Source organism: Tupaia chinensis, unplaced genomic scaffold (assembly GCF_000334495.1).
Source record: "Tupaia chinensis unplaced genomic scaffold, TupChi_1.0 Scaffold000093_1, whole genome shotgun sequence".
NCBI classification, from domain to species: Eukaryota; Metazoa; Chordata; class Mammalia; order Scandentia; family Tupaiidae; genus Tupaia; species Tupaia belangeri.
The window spans coordinates 11,137,130-11,146,389 of record NW_006159555.1 but is presented as its reverse complement, the minus strand read 5'-3'; the positions used below and the strand labels follow the sequence as shown (position 1 = coordinate 11,146,389).

The 9,260-nt window shown below is 51.3% G+C and overlaps 1 protein-coding gene across 2 annotated transcripts in view; it reads left to right on the top strand.

Annotated features, from left to right (window-relative positions):
- Window positions 1-9,260, top strand: part of CNTFR (ciliary neurotrophic factor receptor) — a 40,678-nt gene that overhangs the window by 552 nt on the left and 30,866 nt on the right. Inside the window, exons 1-2 of one of the 2 annotated variants that reach the window (XM_006143131.2) lie at window positions 1-61; window positions 8,963-9,073. The gene's annotated coding sequence lies outside the window, so the exon portion shown is untranslated. The remainder of the gene's footprint in view (window positions 62-8,962; window positions 9,074-9,260) is intronic. The other variant, XM_006143132.3, reaches the window with a different exon arrangement.

Here is a 9,260-nt window from a genome sequence, read left to right as displayed (position 1 = left end):
GCGCTCCCTGCGGAAGGCGGTCGAAGGGCGCCGCGCGGAGCCCGGGTGGCCCCAGGGCGCGGTGAGTACCCCGCGGCGGACCGCGCGCCGCTTAGACCCTCAAACCCTCGGGCGGACCGGCGGCCCTCGTGCGCGCGGGAAGAGCAAGGGGACACGCGTGGGCCCGCGGCTGCGGGGAACAGGAAAGTTCACGAGAAACTTTGCCCGCAAACTCGGGGGCAGGGGCGCAGGAGGAGCGGCCCCCCCATGTCCCGGCGCGCCGGGGGTTGGGCGTGGTGATGGTGGGGCCGGACAATCGGCTGGAAGGAGGTGGCCCGGGTGGTACGTCCTACTGTCCCTGTTCTCCCCACCCTTCACCCGCACGGGCGAGGTCTGGGAAAATTCTAGGACTTGAGGGTCGCAGTGGCCCCCGCGCGTCCACAGGCGGCTTCTTTCTCGGGCAGAAATCTAGACTTCAAAGCGTCCAGGGGTGTGAATGGATGGTTGCGCGTCTACCAGTGCATATGTGTCCGTGTGAACCCGCCTGTGTGCGTGTGTACTGTGTCTGTCTGTGACCGTGTGTCTAGCCGTGAGCCTGCCTGTGGTTTTCTTGTGCATCCGCCTGGATGTATCTCCATGGAGTGGGTCTCCCAGTTGTGTCTCTTTGTAAGTCCTGGCTTATGTGAGTCCGCCTGTGGTGTATCCCCAGGTGTCTTTGTGAGTCTGCCCGTGTGTGTCTCCAGTGCGGCTCCGTGTGAGCCAGCCTGGGTGTCCCTGTGTTGATCCGAGTAGTGTATCTCCCCGTGCGTGGGGGTTGGGCCGCGGGGAGGTCACCAGACGGACAGCTCTCCTTTTGGGCTCCTCTCCTCTCCTCTCCTGAGCCTCTGCTTCAGCGTCTAGCTCGCTCGTCCAGCTCGCTAGCTTCCTCGGCCCCCTCCCCCCTCCGGTAGCTTCAGGCGGGCAGGACTATTTCACGCCTTGTTGGAAATTCAGGATTTTCTTTCTCTTTCCGTCTAGTCTCTCTCTTTGAGAAGCGTCTGTGTGTGTCTGTGTGACTGGCAGCTTGTCTGCAACGCTGGGTGTGTGTCTGCATGCTGCTGTAGGAGTGTGTGTCTTAACGCTAGTTGTTTTGCCTGTAATACTTGGTATATTTGCATCTGTGTCATTGGGGGTGTTCGTGTGGCTGTAATCACTGAGGTGGTGAGAGGCTGAAAGCTGGGTGTGTTTGTGCATCTGTAATTGCTGTGTGTCCAGGAGGCCTGAAACATTGAGTGTTTTTTTTGTGTGTCTGACTCTGGATGTGATGGCGTGCCATTGCATGTATGGGAATGGAACTCAAACAACTGGATATTCCCAGGGATGTAGAGCTAACCGGGACTTGGGGGATGGAGGGGCTGGTGTGTCTCAAACATACCCTTGTCCCTACTGTCACAAGCTACACAAATCCTCTCTGCTGGTTTCTGAGACTTCTAGTCAGTATTGGTGAGTGGAGCTAAGGTTCACTCTGACTGGACTGATACTCCAACTGAGATCCTAAGCCTATGCAAAGACTAGGAGTGTAAAGTTCATACTCCAGGCTTCCTGGGGCTCTGGAATTTATACACTTAAACTCATTCTAAGGTCTTGGGGCTTACACTCATCCTCAGATGGGCTCTCATTCAGAATTACACCAGGACAGTAGGACTCACACTCAGATTCACACTTACACCTGGGACTTATATCCAGGTATACATTTCAGTCCTGAGGTTTACACTCAAGACTTTGCTCACATTTGCACTCATGCTAGGACTACAGGTTCACACTTAGATTCATTTTTATCTTGTAGTTCATGACTTTACAATGAAACCTAGAGCTCAGAATCTCACTGAGGACCTGGAGGTCACTCTTGGACTCACACGAAAACTCTGGAGCTTCCTCAGATTCACACTTAGATTCTGCGACATATGCTCTAAGTCACACTAAGATTAGGGGCTCACACTCAAACTCACATGGGGACCCTGGGGCTCTCATTTGAACTCAGGGACTCATGACACTGGTGTTCATAATAGAATCCCACTTTCACCTTGGAACTCTTACTCAGACTTACACTTCCATGCTGAGACTCACATTCAGACTTACACGAGGACTCAGTCTCCCTTAGATTTATGCTAGGACTTTGGGTTCACATTTAGGTGCATGTGGGAACTCTGGGGTCAGACTCACAAGGGTAATGTTGAGTACACACTAAGACTCATATCAGGATCTTGGTGACTCACATGAGATCCTGTGACTGACAATCATATTAAGATATCAGAGCCCACACTCAGACTTGCACTAGGACTGTAGTGCTCACACTCAAGATTCTCAGTTCCCTTCTGGAATCATTCAGAGACCCACTGTTCACACTCAAACATCCACTAGGATCCTGGCATTCACACTCAAACTTACCTAGGCAGTTTGGGGGCTCACACTCAGATGTTAAAAGGGATCCCAATGCTCACACTCAAACACATATGGGAATCTTATCTCATACTCGGAACGCCCTTAAGACCAGGCCTCACGCTTGGACTCACCCTGGAAGTCTAATGCTTACGCTGACTTGGACTGAAATCCTGGGACACACAGACTTATCCTTCAGTCCTGGAGCTTGCATACAGATATACCCTGGGGCCTGGGTTCAACTCAAACCTATACTTCCTTCTTGAAGTTCACACCCAGACTGACATTAGACCCTGGTGCTTACATTATACGCACACGTCCATCCTGGGGCTCTCATTCAGATCTGCTCCCCCACCCCCACCCCACTAAGATTGTGATGTTTAAAGTCCAACTGGAACTTAAGATTCACAGACAAACATGCCTTTGCTTTCCTTTGGCTTGAGGTGTGTATCAGGGTAACTGGGGTGAGGTAGAGAGACTGCTACAAGACCTGTTTCCCAGAGGTGGAGAGGGGAAGCAGTACGCAGGAGCTTCTGTCCTCCACTTGGCTTGCAGGCTGATGGAGGGAGTGGCGGGAAAACGATCAGTCAAAGCTCTCTGCCTTTCCTTCCACAAGGAGGCTTGGCAGGGAGGTCTGAGTGGCCGTTTGGTACAGGGTAATATGAGTCCCAAGAGTCCACAATGTACATGCACATCCCTTTTCAATCATTGTGGATACTCCCGTGGCAAAGAGGGCCAGGTGAGAGGAAACAAGACATGTCCTCTTAAGACAGCTCCCAGCTATCAATCATCCTTAGGATGGGCAGGCTGTGGAGACTGATTTGGGGAGTAGACCTCCCACCCGTCACCCTTCCAGGGTGTTGAATCTGTGATTCTGAGAGAGATGGCGGGTCCCAAATCCATGGTGAGAAGTTAGCTGGAGGAGATTAGAATGGATCCCACCCTCTGTTCTCTCCTCTGCCTGGCTGGAGAGGAGGAGGGGCCGAGTTTCACAATGTCTCCTGGAATGCCTTTTTTTTTTTTTTTGAGACAGTTTTGCTATAGGGCCTGTGGGCTTGCCAGAGAGACAGAGAGAAAGTGAGATCCCCCCCCCCCCCAAGAGGGATGGCCACGTGGCAGTCTCCTCCATTCTTCTCTCAGGGTTTTGGGCACGCACGTACATGTGCCTACCGGCATAAGTTTCAAGCCCCCCGAGGTCTGGGACTCGAACTGCTGTTGGCCATGTGGGAGTCTAGCATCTTAAGCACTATGCCACCTGTTGGAATGCCCTTTGAGCCCTTAGCCTGGTTTTAGAGCTATGTCCCGGGCTCCCCATCCCACTCCCCAGACAAGTAATGGTCCTGGGGGGCCTAGAGTGCAGCCAGTCTTGGGACTCACCTGCCTTAGAGACACAGGCCTTTCTGCTGTGGAGGCCCCATGACTGGGGCTGCCTGAGGTATGCTGAGGTACACTGTCCCCCATGGGAGTCTGCAGAGTAGGGACCTAGCCCTGCAGTCCCCCTCTCCCCCCAGGCCGAGATGGCTGTGCTGAAACTGCTCCCTGTCCCAGAAAGGGACACATGCTCTCCAGCCCCCTTCTGGGGGTAGGGGGCTTGGAGGAGAGGGGCCCTGCTCTCTGCCCCCCCATGGCGAGTTGAAGTGTAAATGAATCGGAAACATATGGAGTGGATTTTCTTTGAAATGCAGATGGGTTGTGGGGGACCATGTGTGCCTGGTTTGGGGGGTCCTGGAGAGCAAGGAGACTGAGAAGAGAGCTGACCCCTCCTCCAGACCCACCATGGGGTGGGGGAGTGGGGGAGACATCAGCTGTGTAAACTCCAGTGGCCCTGGGTGACTACACCCACAGGGCTCCCAGCTTCCTGTGAGGAGGGTCTGGGGAGGCAAGTGGTCCCTGAGGCTGGAGAGTGCTGAGGTCATCATTCCCCTTTACCTCTGCAGAGGGCAAAGAGAGCCCCAAGGCACAGAGTCAGGAGCTCTGGGGGCCAAGGGGTGGAAGCAGGAGCTGGAGCAGATGTGGGGAGAGTTAGACTGTGCTGCTGTGGAGAACCAGCTCCCAGAAGCTGGAGCTAGAGCTACAGTAGGGGAGCTGAAGTTAGACTTGGTGGTGACCGTGTCAGTGCCAGAGCCCACCTAAGGTTTATGAATGGACAGGAGAGTCCTGAATCCTCAGGTGGCAGGTTTCCACAGACCCAGGGCAGTCATTATGCTGTGCATACCCTGCCTGTGCTTTCCCGGCACAGTGCTGGGCATGGTTGCATAGTAGTTGCTTGTGAGTTCTGTGGGACCCAGGCACAGGGTCTGCCTTACTCATCACTGTACCCCACCCCTGGCACACACCTGGCACACAGTAGGAGGGCAGTGTTGAGTAAACAGTACTATACCTCTTTTTCTCTCCCGTCAGACTGAGTGCTCCTTGAGGGCAGGACAATGTCCTTGGCTCTCCACACAGTGCCAGGTGGGGAGTAGGTATTCAATAAGTGTTGCAAAATGGTTCCAGTCACTGTGGCACAGCAGTAATGCAAGTGCCCTGCCTAGAACCTGTATGGCCCATGGCTTCTTTAGATTTACAGGTTGGCTTAAAAACACACTGGGTACCCAGGATCCAGAGGAACTGGAGGGCTGATTATGGCAAGATGAGACCCTGGTTGAGGGTGCTTCTCTTTCTCTCCCCTCTTGTGTGAGTGAATCGTTGAGTGGGACAGATCGGGGGAGAGGAGACCTTATGGGGTTTGTGGCTGGAGACCTAACAGCCCCTGTCATACACCTCTATTTGACTCAAAGAAACCCTCTGTGGTTTGCAGGCTAGACTACGGGAGGGACTTCCCTTCACTTAGGGAAGGAGAGGATGGGTGCCTTGTTCTTTGGAAAGGTCTAGGGAGGGGAGACTGAAGCAGGAAGGAAGGTCGATTTTTTTTTTTTTTTTTTTTTTTTTTAGTAATGCCAATTCTGTAGCAGAGGCTGGAGGTCACTCTGGCCTTTCCCCAGCTTCACGATTTTTTTTTTTTGAGAGATTTTCATTGTAGGGCGCGTGCACTCGCCAGACAGAGAGACATAGAGACAGAAAATGAGAAATCACCCCCCAGGGGGGATGGTCACGCCGCAATCCCTTCTCCATTCTCCTCTCGGGATCTTGGGCACGCACGCACACGCGCCAGGCGTGAGTTTTAAGCCACCGGGTCCGGGACACGAACCGCAGTCGACTATGTGGGAGTTCAGCGACATAGCCATTACGCTAACTGCTGGTTCCCCCCAGCTTCACGATTTTTGAGAAGCTGGGAAAGACCTTTTTCTCTCTCGCAGTTATAAACATGTCCTTTCCTCTCTTGAGGTCTGGTGGGTTTTTTTAGACTCTAATCAAAGGAATGGACCCCATCTCTGAGCTTCCCAGACTGGGCTCGGAGGCTGTAGAGCTACTGAGGGTACCACGAACAGTCTGTATCGGTTATTAATGTCTATCCAAGAACACAGGGTTCGGATCCTAAAAATACTCTGTCAGAGCCTGGGAGTTGCTGGCATGCACTAATGTAGCAGTGGCTGCATCTTGATAGGCTAGAGAAGGGGGAGACTCACTCAAGAGCCAGGAGACACCGGGAGAGTTTGTGAGGGTGGGAAAACTGAGGCAGTAGGGGTGGGAGATGCCCAGGAGACAGAACCTTCGTTTGATATGGAGCAAGATTTGTAGAATTAGTGGTGCCAGTTAGTCAAATTGTGGCAACATTTAGGGTAATCTGTTATCCTACATTGTAGAGAAATTCCTTTGTGGGGAGCGTAGTGATACATATGATATCAAACATCAAAAGCAAGTATTCAGTAGAAACCATTTCCCATTCCACTTCAGGATATGCTACAGTCAGTCAGTATGTGGCAAAGAAAACAGACTTCCCCCCCTACCCTTTTCTAAGATACTGCCCTCATTCCTATGTCCTCAAGAGTCCTTCCTTAAAGACAAAGTCCCCAGCAAGAGTCTTTAGATCCCCTTTTTCAGAGCCCCCCCACCTCATTTCTGACTCCCAGGCCCTTGTATAACCCCTCTCCCCAGAAGAGAGCTGCATGGTGGTCCCAAAAAGGCAAGAGAAGCCCAGAATAGGAGGGCAGATGCCATGTGACCTTGGTCTATGAGCTGACCTTTCTGGGCCCCTCCGTGAAATTGTGGGTTGGGGGGGCTGGGCCCTGGCCCAGGCCGGGAAAGAAGGCGGTTTTGGCACCCATCCAGGCCCCTGACGTCAATGACTCTCCAAATAATGGAATCAATATTGGGGGGGGGGGCAAGCGTGAACCAGGCCCCAGCGATTAGAAACAGATCAGCACAAACCCGCAGCTGATTCTGATAGAGCTCCCTTGGAGAGCTAGAGTGGGAGGCCTGGAAGGAGGTGGACCTGGGGGCTCAGGAATGGGGAGGTGGAGCCACCAAGTGTCCAAAGCTTCAGGGTATGCAAGTGGACAGAGACTTGGGCTGCCTGGGGTTGGAATGATGGGGTGGGAGCCTCTCTTCTGGTCTCTTTCTCTTCGGGTCTGTGGGGTTTCAAGTCTAGGGAAAGTTCATGGATGAACACTTCTTGCAGCCAATGTGTGATAAAGAGTGGGCAACGGGAACTCATCTTCCTGTATTCCAGACATGAACCCCCCAGGCCATATTAGAGGTCACAGGTTATCCTCAGTCAAGGTGAGTTATGAGAGAGACCTAAGAAAGATAACTTTTTGCTTGGAGGCAAAGGGCATTAATCTAAGATAGTTGGGTATCGCTCTCTCTGGTCTCCTACATCAACTCACATTCTCTCAGCCTCCTAGAAGGCAGCAGGTGAGAATGGAGGGGGCCGGGGTCCATGGGGGGCTGGCCTGGCGGCAGCTGACAAAAAACAGGAAGAAAGGCTAGGGGAGCGACTATAATTACGGGGCATTTATTATTAATCAGATGAAATTGCTGGAAGCAGCTGGTGTAATGTGTGTGGCGATACAGACTCTGCATGCTTCTCCCTCAACATGAATACACACATACATATGCCACACACAGGCTGAGCTGGACTTGCTTTCACAATTTTTGTCTTGTGAAGGTTGAATGAGTCTTTTTGTGCCTCTATGTCTTCGTATTGGTGTGAATCTGTCTGCTTTTTCATGTCAGCCTATACTCTCCTTTACCTCTATTGTCTCCTTTTCCCACTATCATTATTTGGCCCGATGTGTAGCTCTCTGTCTCTGTTTTCCCTTCTCTCTCCCTCTCTTTGGGTCTATGTCTTGGTGTGTCTGCGTCTGTCCCATTAGCCAGCCTGCGTGTAATGCCTTGTGTTAGTTTCTGGCTATCTCTTGTTGCTTGGTAGTGTCTGTGCTTCTCAGGGCAGGATTGGATGACATGGAGTCCCTCCCTTATAGATATGTGTCTAGGCACCTAATCATATCTTTGGCAGATACAACTGGGGCCTGTTTGAGTGGGGCCCTTGAACCCTGAGGATCTCCTGGGGTCTTGTAGACGGTGAGAAGTCTCTTGAGTATGGCTGAGGTCTGTATTAGCAATAATGACTTTAAAGATATCCTTGAGTTCAACTCCAACTCCCTTACCAGCTACCAGGTGTGTGGCTTTGGGCAAGCTGCTTTTGCTCTCTGAGCTTCAGTTTTCTCATCTGTAAAATGGAGACAGGATTCCTTCCTAAGATTATTTGATGATTCAATACAAAATGTAAGGTGAGTGCTTATCATGATGTCTGGTTAATCAAAGACCTTGGACAAGTACTAGCTGTTATTAGTATTTTGGGAAAAGGCACCATGCAGTTGGGCAAGAGATCTGCAGAGGCAAATTGGTATAGTAGAAAAGATTTGGAGGTAGATATGGACTCAAATCTAGGCTTTGGAACTGATCAGCTCTGTGGTCTTTTTTTTTTTTTAATTTAACTTTATTTATTTATTTTAATTTAACTTGGGAGGAACAGAGAGAGAGAGAGAGAGAGAGAGAGAGCAAGCAAGCCACTAGGTCCAGGACTCAAACCACAGTCGGAAGTTCAGTGCCCTTAACTACCACGCCACCTGCCGGCCCAGCTCTGTGGTCTTGAGCAAGTTATTTAACCACCTTGAATCTGTTTTCTTAGCTGTCACAGAGGAAGAATAATAGAACCTACCTCAGGGAGAAGTCATAAGAGTTAAATGAGATAATGCATATAAAGCATCTAACACAGTTCTAGCACATAAGAGATGCTCAATAAATTATAGTAGTGATAAGGAACAGGATGTTATGGTGGTAGGTGTTTATGTCATGACTATTACCCTGTGAGTGGTTATGTGAGAATGTGTGAGGTGGAGGCGCCTGTGTCTGTGAACTGGCTGTGTGGGAATTTTGGATTGTCTGTGGATGTGTGTCTATGTGTGGCACCTCTTTGTCCTTGTGGTTCAGTACTTGAAGTCAGCAAGGAGTGCTGGAGGGAGTCTGTACTCCCAATTTTTTCTCTTTCAGAGGATTGTCTGATGTTTGCCTCAGTCTCCCTTCTCACAGTGGAGATGTGAGTGTGGAATGAACTCTGTGCTGGACCAAGGCCTGTGGCTGTTCTGTGACCTCTCATTTGTGCCCTTTACCCTTCTAGAATCCAGTCTTGTCACATCATCCCACTTCCTTGGTTTTGGAAGTCCCAGAAAGAGTTTGGCCTGGAGAAGGAGGACATTGATGAGCTCAGTGTGCAGCCAGTGGTGAAAAGGTAGGTGCTGGGGGCCCAGACATGGCAGGTCAATCTCAGGGCATCAGGAACCAGCAGTTAGCGTAATGACTATGTCGCTGGACTCCTGCGTAGTCGACCGGGTTCGCGTCCTGGACCTGGTGGCTTAAAACTCACGTCGGGTGCATGTGCGTGCGTGCCCAAGATCCCGAGAGGAGAATGGAGGAGA